Genomic DNA, 26694 nt, shown 5'->3' on the forward strand with positions numbered 1-26694 from the left:
ACTTTATCGACTACTTTCCTATGGGCGCTACATTTAATGATAGCAATTTTCTTCGGATATGTCAATGCAGTTAAAAGATTATGAACTAACTCCCCATGCATTATTTGTACTCCATGCGACGTTAAGAACCCTCTTTCCTTCCAGAGCAGGCCGAAATCGTGCGCTACTCCGAAGGCATAGCGGCTATCTGTATAAACATTCACACACAATCCTGTACTGAGCTCACATGCTCGTGTTAATGCTATCAGTTCCGCTGCTTGAGCTGATTTCTGTGGTATGCGTGCTGTCTCCACTATTGTTTGCAATGTGGTAATCGCATACGCTGCTGAAGTCGTACCATCTGGTAGCTTCAGGCATGACCCATCCACCCACAGTTCTCCATCTACATCTGAAAAGGGCGTATCCTGGAGATCAATACGACCCTTTGTTTGTTCCTCGGTCATGAGGATACAATCATGTGCTTCTCGTGCCTCAGACCGAGTCTCGCGGTATGGCAACAATGTGGCAGGATTTAACGTCACGCACCTCTTCAACGTGATATGAGGAGCCAAAAGCGTCAGCTCATATCCCGTTAAACGGGCACTGGTCAAATGCTGCGTCTTTGTCTGATTAAGCAGGGCATCAACAGCATGGGGGACTAATACCAACAGCTTATGAGATAACACAATTCCCTCGCTCTGGCGTATTGACACAGCTGTCGCCGCAACCGAGCGAAAACAACCAGGCAATGCTCGGGCAACAGGACCAAGTACAGCCGAAAAATATGCACAAGGGCGCTGCTTATCGCAGTGCATCTGCACTAAAACTGATAATGCACATCCATCTTTCTCATGCACATACAACGAAAAAGGCTTGGTATAATCAGGTGTCCCTAATACTGGTGCTGAACAGAGGGCCTGTCGCAGTTTCTGAAAGGCAGTGTCACACTCATTCGTCCAGGGGAGCGGGATAGGTGTATCTTTTGTCAAAAGGGCTAACAATGGCTTGGCTATATACGAAAACCCTAATATCCACTGCCTGCAAAAAGAGACAAGACCCAAAAATGCGCGCACGTCCTTCTGCGTGGACGGCGTCGGTGTATCCAGAATCACTTGAACACGGTCTGGTGTGAGTGCACGTCCCTCCTTAGACAAAAGGTGACCTAGATAAGTCACCTTTGGTCTACAAAATTGCAACTTTTTCCGAGAGACTTTGTGATTGTGGGATGCCAAAAAGGAAAGCAAAGACAACGTACTCGTTTCACACATCTCCGGGGTGTCAGCCGCCAGCAAGATGTCATCGACATATTGAATGAGGGCGACACCCTCGGGCAGAACAAAGGAGTCCAATTGTCTTTTCAAGGCTTGACTGTAGATGCTAGGGCTTTCCGTATAGCCCTGGGGAATTCTACAAAATCGGTAAGACCTATTATTGAGAGTGAAACCAAAAAGGTATCGACTATCGGGATGAATGGGAATTGAAAAGAAGGCATTTTTCAAATCAATAACAGAAAACGTGGTCGCCGTAGGCGGGACCAAAGTAAGCAACGTCGTGATATCCGAAACCACTGGGTACTGAGGTATCACGATCTTGTTTACTTCTCTCAAATCAATGATAAACCGATAGACTTTGGCATCCGTATCCTTTTTCAGAATGGGTAGAATCGGGCTATTACAAACATTATAGGGAACTTCTTCCACTACTCCCACCTTAATCAAATCCTGCACAATCTGTATAAGAGCCTCTTCCCCCTCCTGCGAAATACGATACTGTGGAAGGCGTGGTAACACCGCCCCCTCCTGGACACTAATGTGAACAGGCGGAATCACCATCTGCCCCACATCAGTATCCGAGGTGGCCCACAGAGCACGGGGGAGGGCAGCTAACACAGCATCTTCTGTAGCCACACACATCCGTTCAGACAGGGGGTAATTGTCATTCAATATCACCCGCACTCCAGCAGGGGAACACCGGATCGTAGCTCGGAAGTGCTTCAGCATATCAAGGCCCATAATATTATCCGGCGTGTTCGGAGCTAACAAAAATGGACAGGGTGCAGAAAAGGAATGAACCCGAAATGTAAGGGGCTGCGAAAGAGGGCTTCGGGAGAGTGTTCCATCAAACCCTACCGATGTAACCATTAAGCCAGATGGGGGAGCCCTCGGAACCAATTGTTTAGACAGCGCACTACGAGTCGCTCCTGTGTCCACTAGAAACTGATCAGTGGAGCCCAAAACCTCAGCTGATACGTAAGGACCCCTCTGATCAACTGGCACCTCAACTGATTCTAACCCCCATCCAATGCATTCCTATGCATGCTGAGAATCATGATACCCAGACCGGTCAATCCCCGACACTTGATACTGATTTTGTTGATCAAAAACATTAGACCTATCTCGTTGCTGCCCAGCAAGGTCAAAACGAGCGTGATCATTAGAATTCCCTCTAAAATTCGAGAAACCCCCTCTACCTCTTGGGCCACTCTGAGTGTGTCCCTGACCGTGCCCCTGCCGTGAAGCATGCAACGCTGGGCATTCTCTGGCCCAGTGCCCCGATTGCTTACAATACGCACATTGATTCCTATTCAGATCAGATCGGCCCGAGGGAGGACCATAAAATCCTCCCCTACCTCTATTTACACCCCGTCGGGGCGGACCATATACTTGTGCTAACATCACCTTCGTTTTTAAATCCTTCGATTTCCTTTCCTCCTGCCCCTTCGCTTCTAGCTCCTGGCGCTCATAGTACTGAGCTATAGTCAGAAGGGCTGTCGGGGTCGTAGTGGACCAAGAACTTTCACTCGCTTTGAGGCGAGCTGCAATTGCCGGCAATAGATTCGCCACATATTTGTCAGCAAAAAGGTGCCGACCCGTATCATCCGTAAGAGACTGACCACTAAAATCATGGAACGTCTCCTCAAAGCGCGTAAAGAAATCTGCAACTGATTCATCGGCTTTCTGCTTACACGAGGCTAGCATATTCCAGTCAATCTTTTTAGGGGGAATAATTGTCTTCAACTTAGCCAGAATAGCAGCAGGGAGATCTAAGATAATCTGAGGTGGTTTCTGCGCGGGCTTTCTCTCCCTATCCTCATCCTCAAGCTCAGACCACCGAGCCTTAAAAGCGGCAACATCGTCCACCTTCCGCACAGATCGCCACATATCTGGTGGTAGAATAAGCCCAAAGAACAAATCTATATCTGCTAAGGTCATAGTACAAGAATTCAAGGCCCCCTCGACTTCTTCGTAAAAGGCCGCTGGATTCTTGCGGGGATCAGGCAACGCATTCTTTAATGCCATGACGTCAGCCCTGTGCCAGGGAGTATAAACCCAATTATACACAAAATATCCCTTAGCATCGGCGGAGGTAATATCCGAGCTAGTCCCCGCTCCTTTAGGAGGAACATACAAAGGCGCCGCCTCGCGCATTGGTTTAGCATGCACTGGATCGCTCTTATCTGATTGAGAGGTGGATGAATGGCCGCCTCCAGTACGCGAATCCGACCGCTTTTCCTCCTCAAGATGTTGGCGCGCTTTCTCTTTAAGGTCTGCTGCCGCATCCCGCAACGCAAACAGTCTCCGAACCGCCTCAGGCGCCTTAGAGGGAGAGAAAACACCATTACACAATGCTTTAGCATCCAATACCACATCGTCAGGTTCAAAGACACTGGAATATTTCCGAAAGGCACCAATCACTTCATCAGAAAAGTGTCCCAAGAAATACAACCTTTCTCTATCTTGCCACGACTCCCAAGAAGCCAACAGTTCATCAAGGGATAACTTGCCCTTACATGCACGATAAGAAACCTGCCGAAGCTCACCCATTCGCTCAGCCGATAACATGGACCGCGTGTCTACCTTACTCGAACCCGATCCAGAATCTTGTGGCCTCGGGGCAGACGCGCCGACATAAGGAGGCGGAGAACGATCTAATAAATAAAAATCATCGTCATGATTATTAAGGACAGGATAGAGTGGCTGACGAACAGCATATTGACCCGAGAATTGTAACCTATGTTCTTTCTCTTGTTTCTCCGTCTGTTCTCTTTCCTCCCGACGCTTTGCTTCCTGCGCTCTCACATGATCATTCTTTCGTTGCTCTTTATCAAACAGCGCTTTCTCGCGTTTCTCTCGCTCACGCACTTCCTTCACCCATAGTCGCACACATTCAAACATGTCTTGGCGCGCACGCCGTTTACACATACACTGTTCCACATACTCAATCTTACGTATATCAAACGACCCATACAACGGCCACCGTAACTCAGGATCCTTCTTGGTATATTTCCTCCATACTGTGCTGTACATTATGGAGGAAAGACCATGCTTCACATACATATCCCTATTAGGAGTCCCCGCTGGGGGAGCTGAAGCAGATTCCTCGAGGTTTAACCGGTTTCCAAAGCAGCAGCACCACTTACGGAGTGCGCTAAAAGCAGGCATGCTCAAAAATAATGCAGAATATGCAGTATTATCAAAAAAATGGCACTTAAACGTTGTGCTGGTCAAAGTTACACAGTTCCGGAGAAATATCTCCACATTACCTGCCTATATGTGTTGCAACGCATATATTCTCACAATAATCAATACAAGATATGACCGGTCATCACAAATCAAACTCAAATAGCCAACCCAGGCTTCAAAAACTCGGAGCAAGTACCGTACAACGGTTCTTACCAATCAAGAGTCCAGATTCCAACTGCCAAGCTCCGAAATTCGCCCAAACGGCTGTCACGGCAGAACCGACAGAAGAGGTCTCAGTCGAGGACCGGCGCCACCCAGATGGTCAGCTCGGAAGGGAAGGAAGAAAAACCTCGGGATGCCAGGACTAAAGTGCCTCTGGCAGTGATCACATCCCCGGCCAAATTCCTCACCTTCGTCGCGACCAATCCTTCGAGCATCCGAGTCGCCGATGAGCCTCACGTTGGGCGCCAATTGATGAGTACAGGCCCCAGCTAGGCCCGCAGGACACAAGGGTTCGCTCTCCTGCAATGGAATCTATAAGGAAGTTGGCACGGAAACTGCAAAGTACAAAGACAAGGTTTATTAACCCTTAAGGGTGGTCCTACAATCCATACAATACCCTTCAGTATTGCATAGAGTAGCACCAAGAACTTGCATACACGGTCCCCTTTTATACACAACAGAGGGGCTCATAAGTGGGAGGGCACGACATGAGACGAGGAATGTTACCTTTTATGGACATTTGCAATACAAGATCGATATGTGGGCGGAGCTGACATACTCCTTAAGCCCGCGAAAACATGGTCAAGCAAGGACTAACTGATAACAGATGTGGTCAAGTCTGGGCATGCGCCAGACGGACAAAGGAACTATTTATAGACTGTTACTAGGCAGATTACAAGAGCAACTAACACAAAGATAAGACTCTCCTCGTGTTGAGCACGTGAAGACATGACAATACAAAATGGAGTCCAGACTTCAGTCAACATAACAAAAGGAACATGTGTAAGGGAGGAGAATTCATGTCTTTAGTAAATGCTTAATCACATCGAAGTTGCAATTTACAACACCGGCAAGCCTCCCAGTCAACATCCAAGCACACATGGTCCCGATTTTGGCCCGTGACCCCATACCCAGGGGCACGGCCATTTTCTTTCTTTCTTCATTATTTTTAAGGAAGGGGGGCCCGGGCCAGTTTTGGCCCCGGGGACCCCATTCTCTGGGGCCTGCCCTGTGTTTTTTTTAATTAATTTTTGGAGGGAACCAGGGCTGATGCTTTAAAAAAAAAAAGAAGAAAAATGGGTAGGGGGGCCTGTGCTGCCCCCCCTACCTGCGCCGATATTGCCCCATGGACCCCACACCTCTTAACATGGCCACTTTGTTGGGGACCGTGAGGGGAGCCTCAAGACCCCCCGTGGTTCCTGCCTGCTCCTGGCCTCCTGTGGGATCCGGCATTGCTTTTGGGCAGAGGGAGCTGCAAACATGCACCTCCCCCGGCCCAAAAGCAATTCTGCTCTGCTTCATGGAAGCAAGAGCATTTTTCCTGCTCTCACTTCCATGAAGCTGACCATAGTCTCCTATGGCTTGGCAGGAGCAGTGCTGGAGCTGTCTTTGGGGGTTGGTGGTCCCCAGGCACATTTATGGCTCCATGAGGGAGGCCGAGCGGCCCCCTCCAACAATATTAAATCCCCTAGAAGGTGGAGGTCCCTGGGGCTGTGTGTGGAGCTCGAGCCCCCACACTTTATTTTGGAATGTAGACCTGGGGAGGTGGTGGTCCCCAGGCCTTTGTGGGGGGTCTGTACCCCATGCATCTTTTGAATTTAGACCCGGGGAGGTGGTGGTCCTCTGGGCTGCTGGGGGGCCTCGTAGCCCCCCGCATTGGATGTATAAGCCCCCCGCATTTAAGATAATTAGCCCTGGGGAGGTGGTGGTCCCCTGGGCTGCATGGGGCGGACAAGAGCCCCCCCACGCATTAAAAAAAATAAGGCCCCGGGAGGTGGCTTTCCCCGGGGCTGTGGCGGGCCCCCCGCATTTAAGATAATTAGCCCCAGGGAAGTGGCAGTCCCTGGGGCTGCTGGGGGGCATTGTAGCCCCACGCATTGGATGAATGAGCCCTGGGGAGGTTGCGGTCCCCAGGGTTGGAGGGGGGGCATGTGGTCCCCCCGCATTTAAGATAATTAGCCCCGGGAAGGTGGTGGACCCCTGGGCTGCGTTTTTAAAAAAAATAAAGCCCCGGGAGGTGGCTGTCCCCAGGGCTGCGGTGGGGCATCGTAGCCCCCCACATTGGATTTATAAGCACCTGAGAGGTGAAGGTTCCCAGGGCTATTTAAAAAAAGAAAATCCCCAGGAGGTGGCCTCATAGGCTAGCCCCCACGCATTGGATGTATAAGCACCGCACAGGCCCCGTATCATTATTTTGATTGCCCCAGGATGTGGCAATCAAAAGAAAAGAATTAGATAGCAGGCACGAGATCGGAATGGTTCGCGGATCCTTTGCGTCCCCAGTTATATACTTGAGAAATATTTAAATTTCTCAGGAACTACTGAACGGATTTACACCATTTAACAAAAAGAGTGCTTTCCAAACCAAGAGCTACCTTTTACCAAATTTGGTGTAATTCCGTTCAGCAGTTTGGGCTGTAGCTGTGTCTAAAGGTTCCTATGGAAATTAACATGGAGTAAAGGCATTTTGGGGCCCCCTTTATCTTAGCCCCGTTTGATGAAGCACCCCAAAACCTTCAACAGAGCAGCTGAGCTGACCGCCCCATGATTTTTGAACATTTAGTGAAGATTCGACAAACAACGCCAAAGATATTGGCAAATCAAAAATCGCTTTTTCCGAGGGCATGGCTTGCAGCTGCGGAAGATGGCTGCTTCCTAATCGAGCTGCACTAGCAGTTGGGGATTGAACCTACATATCCGGCATAATCCGTGCACCTTAAGAGCGCCTAAGGACACCAAATGAAACCGGAGTGTGGTGGCTATCTGAGGCAGCGAGCGGCGGCCATGTAGTGGGGCCGTAGGCACGGAAATAGCGAGCAGCGGTCTGTGGGGGAGAGAGGCTGAGATGGCACCTGCTGTGGACCTGTGAGCGGAGACCGCCGATCCTTTCCTGATCACCTGCGGCGTTCAGCGGGGCCAGAGCGGACTTCCCCTCGGGGCGTTACGAGAACAGAGAAAGCTGTGGAGAAGACACCAGAAGTGAGAGGGAGGGTGCAGAGCCCAGGTATTGCGTGGCCTGAATCGCGGCAGCCATTTGCTACAGCGGCGCGGGGGAGACCCAGTTGATCCCGTGTCTCTCCTGGTAAAGGGTGCCAGGTACTTGTTGAGGCATACATCCCACTGGGGGCGGCAGTTCCGGCCTGAGACCTCACGCTGCCTGGAGCCACGAGCGGGACTGTGCCGGTGTGCGACCCCTCCCCCATTGGCCATTCGGGAAACAGAGAGGGGGTGGCTGCCAGCTTGCTTAACCGGTGACGCTAGTAGGGCCCTTCGGCCTCTTCCATTGCACCAGGGACCCCGGAGAGTGGAGCGAGTGCCCCCCACCACGGGAGGGGTGTGAAGAGTACGGACAGAATTGCCTCAGCTGCTCTGATCAGTTTACTGGGTGCAGACACAGCAATCTATGAGCCCACTCAAACTCATTCCTGGACTGGAGATACGGTGGTGAGCCCACCTGGTGGGTATCCCGCTGCTGCACAAACCTCTTCCTTGGGCTGCTGTGAGGTGCCCTTAGTCTGGTCCAAGGTGGGGTAAGCTGCGGCCTACAGTGTAAAACGGGCACATCTGGTCCTAGCTGCGGCCTGGTAGCCCTGGGGGAGAGCTCACGGGGTGGCGTAAACAGTCTTTACAAGCCCCGACAGGGCCGTTCCAGCTGCAGGCATGCTGTTGCAACATCATCCACTCTCCGCCATGGGCCGAAATAAGTCAGTGGGCCCTAGTCAGACTAACCAAATCGACAAGTATACTGTTGCTATGGGTTGAGATGAAGGGGCGATGGGTAGACAGTGGCCCGGACCCCTCCCTGAAAGATATCATGAGGGCCATCAGGGATTTCTGTGGTTCCCTGGAGCCTAAATAAGACTCTGTGAGTGAGGAAGTAAACCTCCTACGAGGGGACTTCAGAAAAATGTCCGAGAAGGTTTTCGCAGCCAAGACTGGGATCAGGGGCCTTTAGTCTAAGACCACGAGGCTGGAAGAACAAGTTGCTACCATCACAAAAAATCAAGCTGATATCTACGCTCTGCTGGAGAACCAGGAAGGACGAGCCCGACGTAATAACATATGTATAGTGGGGGTGCTGGAGGGGATGGAAAGGCCATCGACGGACCTGGTGCAGAACCATCTGAAGCCAAAACGCCTATCGAACTTTTACTCAGTCGAGCGGGCTCACAGGGCCTTGGGGGGTAAGCTATCCTGCAGGCGGCATGTATGCATGAAGATCTTCAGTTGGAGAATGCCACCATCTGCTTCTTTCCAGACTTCATGCTTCGGGTCCAACGTCAGCGACGCTCCTTTGATGGGGTGAAGAAGGCCCTTAGAGACCAGGGAGTGAAGTACATGATGCTCTTTCCGGCTAGACTCAAAATCCTGGATGGAGGAAAAGTGTACTTCTTTGACGAGCCGGAAGAGGCCAGCGACTGGTTGGAAGGTTTGTGGACTGTTGGTCAAAAGGGAGGACAGCAACGCCCAGTATCAAGCCCAAACAAGGAGGTCACTGAGCTCGAAGAGGGGTGGGCTACTGGTGGCCAGAGGCCACAGCAGCGGACAGTTAAGTGATTCTGGGACAGTTCGGACATTGCTGGGCCTGACGGCTGGCTTCTAGTGAGCCTTTCTTTCAGGTCCCTAAATGTGGGATGGTGGGTGGCGTAAGATGGGGCAGTTGGGTGGCGGGGGCCAGTGGGCTTACAATTGACTTAGACACTGCATGGCTAGCGGTTGCTAGTTGATATCTATGTGTCTCCGGGAATTGAGGAGCACAGACGGGCTGGTACAAGGGGTGCTAACTTAAAACTCGTAGTGTGGGTGTGTACCTTTCGTTAACAGATATATAATTCTTCCTGCTGACTGCAAGTTCACGGTTCCTCACAAATGTTTTTTCTAGTATTATGGGGGCGGCAGGCACTCTGCAAGTTTGCATGGTGGGAGGTTGGGGTCTCAACTGGCAGGGCGGCAGGGAGGGGGGAGTTGGGCTTCTGGATTGTTTTGTTTTGGGGGTGGGGAAATTTGGGGGTGAGGGGAAGTTTGCTCGAGACCACAATCTTCACCACTGCTTGGGGAATGATCCTGGGGACACGGCAGGGACAAGGGTTTCTCCGAGGGTGTGGGCATGGTTCTGCAATGATGGGTGATTCTGCTAAGATAGAGGTGTGGACCTGGAACGCCAATGGGCTTGGTAATAAAATTAAACGTACACTAGTATTACAACACCTAAAGAGGCATTCCCCAGATATAGTCCTGATCCAAGAATCCCACCTGCGGAGGAAAAGATGTAAAGTCCTAGATATTTTTGGTTATAAAATGGTGGCTCACTCGGGGTTCACCTCCTGGTCACGAGGAGTGGGAATCCTGGTAGGTAATACCCTACCCCTGGTTATCTCAGGCACGTGGGTGGACAACACAGGCTGTTTTGCTGCGGTGGTGGGTGGATGGGAGGGGTGCTTCTTTGCTAATGTTATATTCCTCCGGGCCTACAGTCCATGTATTTCCCAAAGTTGAGTTTGTTCTTGGCGAATCTCCCCTCTGGAGTACTTCTTATTGGTGGTGACACACGCAGTCATGAATCCGGAATTTAATCGGTCCACCTCCCAGATGGGCAGACAGCGGGAACGGGGTCTGATAGACTTCATCATGGCTATGGCACTGTGTGACCTATGGCGGGCACATAACCCTTCACTTAGGCTGTGCACGTTCCACTCGGAACGACGTGGGCCCTTCTCCAGGATCGATCACTTCCTTACCCGTAACGATCAAATGGGAGAATTCAACAACACTAAACATATGGCTCGTGGGATTTCGGATCACTCCCCCGTTAGTGCCACCCTTAGAGGTCCGGTTGTCAACAGGGTGGCCTTCCCGAGGATAGATCCCTGGCACCTTCGGGATCCGACGATTGGGGAAAAACTTCGGGAGGGTTCCAAGTTGTACTTCGAGGAGAACAAGGGGTCAGTAGAATCCCAAATTATTCTGTGGGAGGCTTACAAGACGGTTCTGAGGGGTTTGGCCCAGTCACTAATTGGGACGCAGAAAAAGGAGGAGTCTCTCCAGATTCGGCTGTTAGAGCGAGAAATTGAGCAGCTAGAGGGTGATAGTGCAATGACCTCCTCTGTGGTACTCTGTCACATATGAAGCTGAAACAAAAAGACCTAAGGGCCCTGGCTGAGGGTGAGGCCCAAGCCTATGCAATGGCCACACATCACCGGATTTATGAGGTGGGGGACAAGGCACTGAAATTACTAGCGTGGCTGGAACGCCGTGCTAGGGATCGCTCATGGGTTTCCGAAGTTAGGGATGCTGCGGGTTCACTCTGCTCGACAAACATGGACATATCAGAGGCCTTTGCGGCACATTTCGAGCGAGTATACTCTCTAGTATGCACAAGGACCGAAAGGGACTGTGCGAAATTCTTACGGAACTTTGCACTTCCTACGCTGTCTGAGGAAATGAGTGAACGTCTCGAGGCGGACTTTACGGAGGAGGAGCTCGGCAATGCTCTAAATTCCCTGCAGTCAGGGAAAGCCTCAGGGCCAAACGGGCTTCAAATTGAGATCTACAAAAGACAAGCGATGATTGTAACAGCCCCCCTGCTTAGGATGTTCAATGAGGCGGACGGGTCCGGGAGGCTCCCCCCTGATCAGAGAGAGGCCATGATTGTAGTAATCCATAAAGCAGGGAAGGTGGCAGACCAGTGCGCTTCGTACTGACTGATATCTGTACTAAATGTGAAGGCTAAGGTTCTCGCCAAGGTCCTGGCAGATCGATTACTGTCGGTTATTACAGAGTGGGTACACGTTGACCAATACGGGTTCATGCCCCGTAGAAGCACCCGCCATAATCTATGGCACCTACATGGGGTGCTATACCTGACCAAGGATGTTGGGGATACTCAAATGGCATTATTGCCGCTGGACGCCACAATGGCTTCAACAGCATCAAATGCCCATATTTGTTCATGGTACTTCAGAGGTTAGGATGCGGACCGATCTTCTGCAGTGGGTACGGCTCCTCTATGAACAACCGACGGTCTGGGTGCGGATCAACAGGGCAGTATCTAGGGCTTTTCCCCTGCGGAGGGGGACCGGGCAGGGATGCCCCCTGTCTCCTCTTCTCTTCGCACTCGCATTGGAACCACTGGCCCACTGGATCAGGAGAGACCCCTCAATTTGGGGCATGGCGGCGACTCAGGAGTGCGAAGAGCGTATACCCCTATACGCTGACAATATAATTCTATATCTGGCAAGACCATACCACTCAATAGCTCAAGTGCTACACCTTTTCGAGTTGTTTGGCAGCTACTCTGGCTACACCATCAACTGGTCGAAATCTGTGATTTTTCCTTTGTCGGGCTCTCCCCCTCGGATCCCATCTCGGTGCTGAGCTCCGGTGGTTATCGAGGGGTTTAAATACTTAGGAGTTTATGTTACGCATGACAGGAAGGAGCTTTTTTTATAGAAATCTCGAGCCCCAGTTGGCTCGCCTGAGTGCCGATGTAAATCATTGGCATACCCTTTCACTCTCTCTCATGGGTAGAGCGTCTATGTTTAAGATGCGTACATTGCCAAGACCCCTGTACGTTCTGCAGAACACACCATAGCCAGTCCCCTCAAGCGTGTTTAAATGAATCTCACAGGCGGTGCGGACCTCGCTGTGGGACGGGGGGTCCCCTAGGATAGCTTTGCACAAGAACTACACAGGGGAGTATACGATGGGGGGCTGGCGCTCCCAGATGTTAAAATATATTACTGGGCTTCACAGCTTCAGGTGATCAATGACTGGGTGTATACAGATAGTAGGGAACCTGCCTACAGGGTGGATAGAATGGCCATGCAGAGGGGCAATTGTGAACCTCTTCTTTATGTCCGGAGACCACAGATGGCATGGCCTGAGCACACTAAGGTAGTGCTGCAGTGTTGGAGAGAGGCTAAAAAACTTCTACGCTGGGTGGGCACATTTACGGCGAGAACATCACTGTGGCAGGGTGAGCAGCTGCAGGAGGTGACCGCTCTGACGGGGTTCAAGGGGCGGCAGCTGATTGGCATCGATTATCTAGGTGATGTCGTGAAAGGGGATTACCGCCGCTCCTTTGAGTACCTCCAAAAGAAATACAACTTACATCACTCACAGAGATATCATCACATACGACTCCTGCATGCCCTACGATCTCATATACCGAGTGGTATACCATCCCGGTACACTCCCCGATTGAAGATAGGTTGTTGCTTGACCCCATAGTGGAGAAAATCACATCAACAATTTATCGTAAATTAATAAACAATATACCCGATCCCTTGGTCAAACTTAGAGAAGTTTGGGAGTCTAGACGATGAAGACTGGCAGGACGCGCTGCAGGGTCCTCGAGAGATTGCAATTTGTTCAAGATTCAGGCTGGTGCAGCTCAAAATCCTTCACCGTACCTACTACCCTCATACACACCTTTATGCATGGGGAAGGAGCCAGTCAGCATCCTGTGTAAGGGGTTGTCAACAGGAGGGCACCTTTTTTCATATCCTTTGGGAGTGGCCGGAGATCATTCCCTTCTGGATGAAGGTCACGGACACCATGTCTAGGGTAGTCCCGGAGACGGTCCAGATGGAGCCCAAAGTGGCTTTTATTGTTGATTAAAGGAGACACTGATTGGTCGAGGTATGTGGAAATATGGTTGGCCCAGTCTGCGGGAGTAGCGAAACAAAATATTGCTAGGGGGTGGGGGGTGCAAGCACCCCCTCAGTGGGAGGAATGGAAGCGTGACCTTGACTGGTGCCAAAGGGCTGAAGGAACTGTATACAAAGGTAGGGGGTGTACTAAAAAATGGAAGAAAGTGTGGGTGCCTTGCCGTAAATACAGAGAAATGGGTGCACTCATGGAGGGGTCGTAGTATTGGGGATGTCTGACTGTCCCTGTGGTTCCCTGATGATTATTTTCCTGATAACATTTGTGATATCTCCCAATGTGGTATGTAGACACTGTTTTGTACTGTATGGTCTCATGAACATTGTTAATAAAAAGAATTTAAAACAAAAAATGCTTTTTCCTATGGGAACTAGGTCCTAACTATAACTATCTACGCCAGTAGCTAATATATATATAAAACCCAGTGGCGGTCACCACTTGGTAGTTATAGTTAGGACAAGCGTTTTTTTGTGTTGCTAATATCTTTTCCCTCATTTCATAACTCTCCACAAAATGTTCCAAAAAGGTGCTACTTTTTGAGTAGTTTGGAAAGTTTCAGTGTGATCTGTCAAGTGAGAGCCAATAAACAAGGGAGGTCCCACAACACCAAATCCCCATGCATTTTCCATGGAATTATTTTAGAAGTGCTACTGCAAAAACTGCTGAATGGAATTACACCGAATTTGCCAGAAAGCTAGATCTTTTTGAGCCATTTGGTATTTGGTGTAAATCAGTTCAGTAGTTTTTGAAAGATTAAGGTTAGAAAATATTTGCCTACCGGGAGTCCTATTACAATGAGTGCGTTTGCACCCGCTTTGCATGCCCCGGGGGCACTTTGGTCTTGCAGACGGGGGCACAGATGCTTTTGCATCCCCTTCAGTAATACCAATAGCATTGGCACACTTAAAGCACCAGCACTACCATCAGGGGGCATTCCCTATGCAAATGAGGGAATTTCTTTGCCTCTGCACCCGCGCCATACTACAGACGTGGGTGCAGAGGCAAAGAAGCTCTCAGGGGGAGAACTCACAGTGTGCCACCAGAGAGAAGACTTCTGGACTGCACCCGCCTGCAATGGAATCTCTAATCGCCTTTAAAAGTGCAGGCGGGTTGCCGCCTCCACTGTAAAAACACAGAGTGGCTGCAAGTTCGAGTTCACGGCTGCCTTTGAGGACAGCGCATTCATGATAATGGGGCGCATTGTCATTGTTTGCACCCGGCGCACCTTTTAAAAGGTGCACCGGGTGCAAGCAATAACAATGCGTAATACGGGCCCTGGATGATTGTCTGTGAGGGGCTCAAAAGACCCTTACATGAGCGCTAATTCAAAAATAGAGCTTTCTGATTGCCCCAGTGAGCTTTATTTTCCTTGGGCCACTTCACTCCCACCGAATTTAGATTTTAACAGGAGCAACCGCTCTGATTGGCTGCCTGTGGGGACTTTGACACAGGGCCTGTCTGCAAGCCTGGCCCTGTGGCCAATACCATGCTGTGTGCGATGAAAGGCCATGCACAACATGGATTTGGCTGACTGTGGGGGTTTGTCGCAGGGCCTGGGCACAGGTCAGGCCCTGTGGCCAACACCCCGCCATGGATTTATGCATTGTAATAATAAAATATTAATTTACGTTTAAAAGACCCTAGAAAGAGATGTTATAGTTAGGTGATTATGCCACTGACAACATTTATGTTTAGAACTAAAAAACACACAGAAATTCACCAGTTGTAGTTAGCAAAGCTAACTATAGCTTGCGCCCTAACCATGCACTGCTTATGACCTCACCTATTACATCACTTATGACATGTTCTATGAAATCATTAATGACATCAGTGATGACATCACAAATGACATCATTGGTATTATTTACCCATACATTAAATACAAAGTAGACCAGAAATGTACTTGAGATCATAGGTTTAATGGAAATCAGTTGCTGAGTCATAAAGAAGATTCAATTTTTTTTTATTTCGTTCAATAAATGAAGTTCATACAAAAGGGTCTACATGTGTTTCACTACCCACAGGTTGCTTCATCAGTGCCAATCCTCCAGTCAGCGAGCTCATATTTGTACACCGGCACTTACTCGCCTTAGAAACAAAGCATAGGCAGTGCACATACAGAGGGGCATTGGGCAGGGGGCTTCACGGCAACATACCACTAACAGTTACTTCCCCCTTCTTTCTACTTACTTTGTCCTCATTTTGCTGTGCCCTACTTCCCTTGTTCCATTTCTGTTTAAAGATACTTTGGTATTGCATGCATTCACATGTGTTCCACGGTGGTACTTCCACCATAGTTGGTGTCCGCCTCTGGGTCTCGTATATGATTATTAGGCCCGGGCGGAAAACTATGCTACGCTTGCGGAGTTTGCATAGTGAGCGCAACTACGCGCTACGCGAATTGCACGTAGCACAGTGCAAAAACGCTTAGCGGTCCTCAACATCAAGTTGGCGACCACGAGTGAGCAAAATCAACATTCCAGCAAGACTTTTTCCTCGTTTGCGATCGGCAACATCAAGTTGCCGATCGCAAGCGTGGAAAATAAACCTCCCAGCGAGATTCTCAACGCGGGAAGGTCAGGTTTCTCATTGAAATTGGTCGCGTATGTTCGCAACCGCTCGTGATGAGAAACTACCAGTCCGCGTTGAGAAAGCTGCCGCTCAAGTACAAATCTACTCATGTTGTTATCCTGTGCGTACCAATGTTATTTATTGCTTTCTTATGTGAAAAAACAATAAACAGAAAAATAAAATCAGGGCCAATCCTCAATTAGAATACCCAGTGGCAACTCCTTCACAAAGGCAGAGGACCTTCCCCCACTGAGCAATTAAAATAGGTAAAATACAATAATAATAACGTTATTATTATTTTATTTAAGCGTACTGGCTCAGTTAATTGGGGGCAGGGTGGGGCTAGGCTGTTTAGAGACAGGGAAAGGAGTGGTAGGCACTCCCCAAGTGTGCATGACATTTTAACCGGCTGGCTTGGGCCGGCCAAAATGTCATGTGCACTTTGAATGTTCTCCACCAAGGCATTACAGCCTAGGTAGAAAACATGCCCGTACTCCCAGCCCCTGTTAAGCATCAAACTACGATGCTCAGACCAATCACAACGCTTCTGTAAGGAAGTCTTGTGATTGGTCAGGGGGAGTCTGCTTGCTTCCTGCTATCCCAGAAGAAGAGAAGAGGACGAGGAGAGGCGGTGGCCATCCGGCCGCATACAGGTAAGTGTTTTGTTTTTTAACTCCCTCCCCCTCCGCTCCACCTTCAGACACCCCACCCGTTCCATAGCAGCCGCTACTTCAAATACATAGTCAATAAAATACTGATGCACAATTTATTAGGACCGTTTCCTAGTTTTCATCCATAGAACATTAAAATCAAATAGTAGCTTTCGGTAATTCATATACGTGATCACCACACCTCACAATATATCTAATTAAAATACTGACATGGTTACCTGCAAGGAAGAATGTCAGCGTTTCTGTATACCTGAACCTATAAATAATAAGCTCTTCTTGCATTGGGCATATGAAAAAAGTGTGCCTTCTTTGACATTCTTAAAGCCATATGCTGTATTTCTTCCCTACTCAGTATAAAGTGTGTGGCAATAGTTAAACCATACTAAATTGGACTTTTATAAAACAATAAAAAAAAGAATCAAACAGTAGTGTCCTATCCTTCGAAGAGTTCTGTGTCTGCACATCATTTGCTATGGCATCTGATCTTTCTTCAGCCTTTCTTCAATCTGAACTGGCACTTTACAAAACTACTGTATCTTAGAAATGAAGCCAGTGCATATTTCTCAGCAATACCTGTGTTAGTAACAATAACAGAAATATCCTTTTGCTTTCTCACCATAATTTATTGACTCTTGTAAATGTGGTATAGCATCTATGGAGGTCTGATGGTGTTTGACTTTGGGTATCTATGTATGTCTGATGGTGTTTGGCTTTGGGTATCTTGTACTAGGATAGCTCTTTGTAGGAACGAGACATTTCTGAGAGTTCAGCAGCAAGCTCTTCCACATCTAATTAGGCCAGAAAAGTATAGAAACACAGGTACAAGCTGATTAACTTAAAGATTGCAACCAATGACTAGAAGATGCAGAACGTTTCCCAAAAGCATGTGTGCTTTGAGTGTCTGATGACTGACAAAAATTCAGCATTGAGCAGTAACGCTTCAATATAACCTGTTAATTAACATCAAGACTGTTGTAGCATTTTGTAATATTTATCGCATAATTAGGAAACAAGTAAAGCAGTAGATAACTTCTAACAAATCTAAAATCTGTAGCAGGGACTACTAGCTGCAGACACCAGGGCCAAAGCTAGTAAGTAGACAGTGCCTCAATTGTGCCGGCATTTGCCATCGTCCAGCTCTGGACATTATTTCTAGGCTCAGAATCTTATGCCACAGTACCACAAGGTGGCACTCTTTGGGGGATATTCTCAAGAATGTGTGATAATTACTGCAAAATTAGCTTAACGCAACTCTTCACATCGCAGTCCATCCCGGGAAAATAACACCGTGTCAACGTGGTATTCTCAACACGGTGGTACCATGCAATAGTCCCACGATAACGCGTCAAATGTTCGAGTTAAAATCAATGTAACGCTGCAAAAATGCGAAACACGAGTGCGAAAAAAAGGTAGAGATGACGCCAATCGCGATACAAAAATCTGCAAAAACCAGCGACAGGCCTGCAATTCCCACGCGTCATGCGTGAAAATGCCCTATAAAAGTAGAAAGAAAACATACAAAAAAAAGCCAAACAACAGCGAAGCACAATGAAGGTAGACAGAGCAAGTACAGAGGACAACCAGAACCCTAGAAGCCCCCCGGAGGACCAGCCTGGGACCTCGGGGTCAGAGAAGGGCAAGGACAAGAAGAAGAGGAAGACGCGGTTCAGTCCGCAGGAAAACAGGATCCTGATAACGGAAGTGGTAGAACAACTACTGTTCGTCACCTCCACTGTGTCATTGGCCATCGTGGACAAGGTGAATGCAGTCGGAGTGCTGAAGAGGACAATGGAAGAGGTCAAGAGGCGCTCGAAAGATGTGAAGCGCAAAACCAAGTAGAAACTCGCAAATAACCGGAAGGCAGCAATGCAGACTAACCGGAAGGCAGCAATGCAGACTGGCGGGAGTCCAGCACCACAGGAGGAGCTGGACAAGATGGAGGAAATGGTGTCCACAGTCATCAGTGGGGAGACGGTGGCAGGAGTTTGGGGGCCGGACACTGCTCAACATGACCGGACACAACAGCAACAGGGTGAGTAATGACCAGGGACTGGGGGGACGGGGGAGATGGGCACAATGTCACACATGCACAATTAAGTATATCACATCTGTGGACAAACCCTGCCCCAGACCCCCAACTCCTACCAAGAGACCAATGTACCCAAGTATGCAACATCTCAGCACTGTATAAGCACAGAAGTCAGAGGCACACCGCATCAGAGCTGCAGGGGCCACTGCGGCACACACATAACATGTAGAGCACATCAACATGGACAACAATGTGGTACAAACCGCAACACGTCCACGACAAAACAGAGGACACAACTGGTGCCGCTTGTGTGTAGAAACTGGCTAATCACATCTGGCATTGCAGAGAAATGTGAGTTGACAATGTACAAGTACAAACACACATCTGTGTGTTGTCGGAATGTCCACTGCCCGCATCAAATAGGCAGCTCCTCCAGAACAGTCACAATGTACTTTGTCATGCAGTCTGAATGTAAACATGGACAATGCATGCTGCTGCTACCACTCCATCCACATCTCCGCCCCCTGAAGTGTCAGTGCCACACAGTGCACCAGACATTCCACCTCCGGCCCCTGAGGTGTCACTGCCACACAGTGCTGGAGACAGAACGCCACCACTCACATGTGAGGCACATGTAACAGCAGAGGATGAAGATGCGGATGAATCTGCCTCGATGGTCAGAAGGACGCAGTAGCATTCATCTCCGCCATATGGCCTGTTTCTGCTTGGTTCTGCCCTCTGCATCATCATCTTCCACTGTCCCCGGATACAATCTGCAACACTCACCTTGGACCTCGACATGGACTGCCATATTCTGTTTGGTCACCAATGACACAACTATCAGACTGCGAACTGAACTCCTCCTCTTCTGATGTACTTGTCATTCCTTGAAGGACACTGTAAAGTGGGGTTTGCATGGCCCTGTATTGCTCCAGCTTCAACACTCCACTGAATGTGCAATAAACATTCATATTCACACAGATGTGTCATGTCTATAATCTTTCAAGAGTGGAAGTATGGATGAATGTAGGGTCAGTGATTCCCCCTTACGTCCCTGTTGCTCATGTTGTGGGACTTGGGTCACACATTGCCTATTGCGGTCCAGGTGGGCCGACACTACAACAGAGACACACGCATTAGTTACTTTCTTGTCCAGCCCAGGACAGAACCACACCCAGAGCCCTGGGGTCATTGTTCACACCCTTACGCTGGACTGGCATAGGCCAGGCCAGCCCACTCTGCTTACGCTCACAGGGGGGGACGACAACGCTACATGTCCCAGGTCTTCCCTGTAGGGATCTGCTGCTCACAGGTCTAGTTGTCAGCATGCCACAGCAACCCCCTCATGGCTGGTTTACACCCGCACCACATCCATCCAGCACAGGTGTCACAGGACATGTGACCCTGACAATATAAAGGGCCTGGCGCACGTGCTGGACACCATATCCACTCTCTAACTGAGTGTCTCCGTGTCTCCCTGCCACCTCACATTGCCCAGTGCCAGGGGTAACATGATGGCAAACACACCACGAGACTTAATCATAAAGGGTCCATGACTTGCGGTGCACAGACTTGGTGGCACCGGATACACTGTGGCAGGCACAGGCACACTGCCACGGGACAGTGACTTTTGGTGCACTGAGGTAGGGGCACCTAAAGTGCTGAGCGGGTGTGCAGCCTGCGATGATGCCCTGCCCTGGTGGTCCGGATTGGTAAGGATTTGTGTGAGCCCTGCTGGACCGCAGGGTAGGCCTGAGCCAGCAGGCAGAGCGGGCCTACCACCACGTGGCATTGCCTCACGATTCACAGAGTAAGTGGCACCTCAAGAGCTGAGTGGGTGTGCAGCCTGCGATGATGCTGTGTGCAATGATATGACCTCTGCCATGGCGAAATCAAGACCCAGAATTAAGTGTGTGACCTTGTGGCCCGTGGTGCTGGGCTGCATGATGTGGAGGGTGCCATGGTCACGGGCTACAGGCTTGGAGATTGCACCAGCATGTGGTGGGCCCTCCTGGAGACATGCTGGTGGCGGAAGGTGAGCAGTGGGGCCTGGTTGTACAGGGGCGGGCAATAACTGCTGGGCAGCAGGAGGGGCTGGGGTGCAGCAGCCTGTGTGCGCAGGGGCGGGCAAGCGACAATGGCATGTGCAACTGTATGGACTCTGGCATTCATGACTCTGGAAACTGTTTCAGATAAGGGACCTGGGGGACTGCAGTGTATACCGGCACGTGGTTGGAGACACACCGGTGGCAGCAGGTGAGCAGTGAGGCCTGGGTCTGCAGTGACGGCACTCTCTGTCCCTCGCTCTCTCTTTCTCTCTTTCTCTCTCCCTCTCCCTCTCTACCTCTCTTTCTCTCTCCCTCTCTCTCTCCCTCTTTCTCTCTCCCTCTCTCTCTCTCCCTCTCTTTCTCTCTCCCTCTCTATCTCTCCCCCTTGTTCTCTCCCCCCCTCTCTCCCTCTCTTTACTCTCCCTCTCTCTCCCTCTCTTTTTCTCTCTCTCCCTCTCTTTTTCTCTCACTCTCTCTCTCCCTCTCTTTTTCTCTCCCTCCCTCTCTTTTTCTCTCCCTCTCTCCCTCTCTTTCTCTCTCCCTCTCTCTCGCCCTCTCTTTTTCTCTCCCACTCTCTCTCTCCCTCTCTTCATCTCTATCTCTATCTCTCTTTCACTCTCTCTCTGTACTTTGATGTGCGCATGACACACCTTCTTATCTAGATATTTGTCTTGCAGGCTGTGACTTACAGAATGTCCTAAGAAGACCCGCCATGACTCTTCTGAATTGTTGTTTTGGGTTTATTCTGTAATAACAGAATGATTTGGAAAGATGAATGTATGATTCTCCTTTTTCTGTTAGGTGTTGTGATTGTGCGACTTCAGGCGAATTGTTTGGTTCATGAGTTGATGTGCAATATCTTTTGTCCAAAGGGGGGGTGCCCGGGGTAGGGCCCCGGGGAATGGGGGTCCTGGGGTTTATGGCGGTGGGTGTTGTTCTACTATTGGGGCTCCGGGCTGCATGATCAGTTGCTCCAGGGCATCTGTTGTTCTTCAGGTGTCGCTCTGGGCTGTGCTTCCTTTTCTGGTGCCGGTTGTTGTCTGACTCTACACCAGGTAAGAGCAGGTGTTAAAATCCTGCAGCTAATGCACCTTATCACCTGTTTTGTGATCTTATCGCTGATCTGGCTGGTCATTGAGAATGAATGGTGTTGTTGCGGCTTTTTGCACGGGAACGCCTACTCTGCATCTCATTGGCGTTAGTTCCCGGGGTCATCTGTGGCTATGTTCTTTGCTGCTGCTATCGCAGGTAAACCGGTGATATCGGCTGTTAACACCAGTTTGTGAATGGGGCGGTAATTTTATCGCAACTTTGGCTGCGATAAAGTGCCGATAACTCGGCCATAGATCCTTGAGAATATGCCCCTTTCTTTTTTCATGCAGACCACTGCTGCATAATTTTGGGAAAATCACACCGTATTGTATGTTATGCATGCATATAGTCTCTTGTGCGGATTATTTACTAGATTGACAACTATGGTCCTTATTTTAACTTTGGCAGATGGGTGCTATTGTCATGGCAGAGTAGTTTGCTTCCACAATGGCGAGGGTACTACGGCCACCAAATTTAGACATATCCACTAGCCCAGTGAAAATCTCTTGAATTTCCAATAACCACAGTCACAACAGTTCCTGTGACGACTTTGAAAGTTTGTAGTCAAACTTTCATATTTTTTTCTTCAAAATCGAAATCCAAGAGCAAGATTTTGTTATTTAAAATTTGAAAAAAAAACTATGAACCCCTTGCCATGGGAAATTTCTTCCATGGTGTGGGGGTCATTTTCAGTTTTAACTTCCCCTTACCATCAGGTTTTACCTGGCAGAAATTAACAGTGAAAACATTCCATTTGTCCGCGCACTGAAAGCAGGGTGGGCGAGCTAATGACAAAACCTCTGACAGCAATTATTCTGTTGGCCTGTCAGAAATTAATGTTGGGTGCAGAGACTGAGTGGTCCCTGCTGGCGACACACTGAATGTTTTCTTATTTTAAGTGTGACAGTGGTGCTGTCATAAGCTTTCAGCATCACTGGTTTGGACAGTGGATAGAGCCAGGAACAATGGACACCTAAGAAATTCATTGTGCCTGACACTTACTTTTTTACACATTAAACACTGCATATCCAATTCCTGGCTAAATGTGAACATTCACTCATCAAGAAGACCTCTTCAGGAAAGCAAAGTCATCAATGTCATGACGGTTCCTTCACACCCATTGTTTGGTTAGAAAGCTAGCATTGCAGAAGACAGCCTCCTGCATGCAGCAGCATGCTGTGTCAAGAGCTATCACAGCAGGACACCATCACAATGGAGACAAAGAGCAAAGGAGGAAAACCAAGGCAACAGGCCTTGTCCATCTATGCAACTAATATCTGTAATGACATCCCTTCATCCATAAGTACTGTCGCAACCCTGCTCCAAATTAGAAAAGAGCTAAAAGCACTCCTTTTTAACCCCTTGTGTGCCACGCCCTTTCCCCACCCTGTGCCGGCCGTTGCATTAACGGGCGGGGTTCATGACGAGCTGGACTCGTCATGGGCACAGCGCCACCGCGGCCCATGACGAGTCCAGCTCGTCATGGGCACACAAGGGGTTAAAGAATACTACAACATGATCCAATAATTTCTGCATTCACTTTTAGGGACCAGCGACCTCTCCAATAGCATAGAGTGACTGTGTCTTGCTTTGGGCCCAGTGCAGTGCTCCTTTCTGTGGTTTGCGCTATATAAATAATACACACATACAAGTCATCAGCTCAAAAAAATCTAGCATATGCTTAAATATCATCAATATGGATCTTAGTTTATTTAAAGGTTCCCTTGAAGGGAAAAAGAAACGCATTTTATATGACAGAGTGTCAATAAGTCATTAATGTTTATTTTGAAAACGAATTATATAAACCATCGTGCAGCATTAAAGCAAAATATTATCATTAAAGAAGAGCACATATTAATAACATTTGCATATTTCTCCGCAGGGTATTTCTAATTCTTACAGTTAAAAATATTTTTAAATACCATGCAAAATCATTCAAACCAATTATGACAAAAGCTTGATTTAGTGCAATTTTGCAAAGTTGTGTAGCCGTTCTGTTACACTGTTAATGTTGCAAACAATTTCATGGTACTCAAACACCACCCCGCTGCAATTCAAGTTCCGCTACTTCTATGTAATACACCTGAAGGGTGTAACTCGTGAATACATATTAAACAGATACCTTGCATGGACAAATATTAACCACTTTGACTGTATTTAAGGTCCTAGGGAATAGAAGGATAAATAAACTTGGTCTCTCATGGCTTTCAACAGTACCCAGAAAATGGTATACGAGGCCAAAGCATTATCCTGCACAATGTATGAAGCTGAAATTTGGGGTCACGAAAGTATCCATGAGCTAGTTAAGTCCGAGAATAAATTCATGAGGGATCTTATTTCTCTTCCCACATCAACTCCACTAAAACCACTGTTTTATGATCTAGGCAGACATTCTATTCAGGACATTGCAAGACTTTAACCTTTATTATTCTGGGCAAGACTACGAAGGACACCGGAGCTTGCTAAGTATGCTGCAGCCCTAAGCGAACTCACACTAGCTGACACTGGAAAAAGGATAAACTGGATCTCCTATGTAAGACAATTGCTGAGAGAAATTGGATACGAAGACTGTTGGGAGTCTCAGACACCCCCTTCAAAATTGGATCTCAAGAAGGCATATTGGAGTTGGGTTAATGATAGAGAGTCAAGAAATGCTAATATGGGGAAGCTGACTGAGTCTTATTTTGAGCACAAGACATTTTGCAAATTGGAACCATATCATGATCTTATCCAGATTCTACTGGATAGATCATTGTATGTGAGATTCAGATTAGGAACCTTACCTCTCAACTCCGTCATGGCTAGTTGGAAGGGTCAGATAAGCATATCATCTGGTTGCCCAAGTTGTGCATCTCCGAAGGAGACTATTCTTCATTTCCTTTTTGCCTGCTACACTTACAGAAGAGCGAGATCCAAATGGCTGAGACCAATTTGCTTAAACAATTGGAATGCTAATACTGCCCTAAAACTAAAAGCTCCATATTATTTTGGAGGGCACGTTTTGAAAGAATGAAACAAAACGTGTCAAAAAAGTATTTATTCTTTTGTTTGACTTAATCAGTATTTAGTAATGTAATTTTTAAATTTTTTTAGACCTTCCTGTTGCCGAAGCAACTGGATTTAGAAAAAGGAATCACAAAAGCAGAAAGGTTCTTAATACAATATTTACATCACCACAATTATTCACTCACTACTAGCATACTATAAGCAGATCTCATGCATTCTAATCCATTCATACAAACACACAGCAGCAATGCCACAAAATAAACCCACTACGGTCCGTGACTATGTAGGATTACAACCAATCCAAGGCCATCATAAATGTGGCTCATGCATCTGTTGTGATTCGACAATAGAAGGAGATCTTTTTGAACATAACCGGATTTATTGGAAACACGAATCTTTTACCAACTGTAGAAGTAAATCAGTAGTTTATGCAATACGATGTCCATGCGACCTGGTGTACATAGGCAAGACTAGCCAAGAAATCAGAATTCGAGTGTCACAACATAAGTCCAGAATCAATAATAATGTTATAACAGCCCCATTGGTCAACCATTGGCGAATTAACAACCATCAAATCAAAGATCTAAAATGGACAGTTATTGCCAAAGTAACTAGAGATGCAAGAGGTGGTGATCTCGAACAGAAACTTTCGAGAACAGAAGCTATGCTAATTCTCAAATTCAACTCTGCCACCAATGGTCTGAATGAACTTTCTGAACTGTATAACCTAAATTAGTAAAATAACAGAGCTTCACGGTATATCATTTGGAGACTTCACAACCTCTTTCCCTTTGTAGTCTATTGATCTTTGAACAATACTTCATGTCTACAAATGACGTTTCTAAAATAATTCACGCTAATCGAGGACCACTTTTCTACATGGAATACCATCCAATCAGACTATGGATACCTTTATGTGCTGAGATATTGATGAAAATTTATTATTCTATATACTTTTGCATTTCCGAATGATACCTGAACGTAAGTGACAGTAGCGATTCACTATGTTTCTGCTCAAATACATGCAGACTCCATAAAAGGTCATCTCAACTGATATATGCGCCTTATCTTCAAGTTCCCTTTTGATGTTTCACTTCAATTAAGACGCACGGAACACACATCAAGCCATTCCCAGGGACACTTCCGCCTCATCAATCAGTCTCCTTTCTATGTTTAAACTCTGCAACCAATCAGCACGCGTACGCATATAACGTCATTTACATCGAGACATTAAGCGCGGAGAAATCGGCTAACTAGCACGGACGCGATCGGCTCATTAGTGCGGATAAACCCTCTGACTTATGCAGGTATGCGGCGCCGGGTGACTTTGATTCTAGTGAGAACGTAATCGGCACAATTTTAATTACTTCCTGTGTCGATTCTCTACAGCTCCGGTTGAGAATTCCAGACGACCATTAGCGTCTACAACCGAGTGGACAGAAACAAAATTACTCCAAGAGGCTCTCTTTAAAGGTAACATTTCTGTTTCACCCCCAGTGATTGCATACTCTCCTTGTGGTCTCTACTTGAAAATGCAAGGCATTAAAACACTGAAAGCATTCCTGTTCTTTCCTCAGTTACCATTTGAGGACCAGCCCAACACGTCCCCTTCCTGTTCTTTCCAAGCACAAAGTAATCAATCATGGTTGAGTGATACACGTCCCTCCCCTCACAATAAAGTAAGTCACTGCTCAAATTAAGTTCATCTCAACTTAATTAGATTGAATTGGATGTTTTCACACATTTCTGTTTCACTCTTTCTTTTTGTAGACCACTTTCTATCACTATTCGCCCGTCTCCATCTGATACAAGGTAATTTCTCAGTTTTACATCAAAAAGCTCGCAGAGAGAGGTATAGGGGCAGCACAAAAACTTATACAGATTTTTCCTTACTTTACAGGTCCTGACGAGAGGCCCAGTGATCTAAGGGTCTCGAAACGCGTAGA

The sequence above is a fragment of the Triturus cristatus genome, chromosome 1_2 (genome assembly GCF_964204655.1).
Source record: "Triturus cristatus chromosome 1_2, aTriCri1.1, whole genome shotgun sequence".
NCBI classification, from domain to species: domain Eukaryota; kingdom Metazoa; phylum Chordata; class Amphibia; order Caudata; family Salamandridae; genus Triturus; species Triturus cristatus.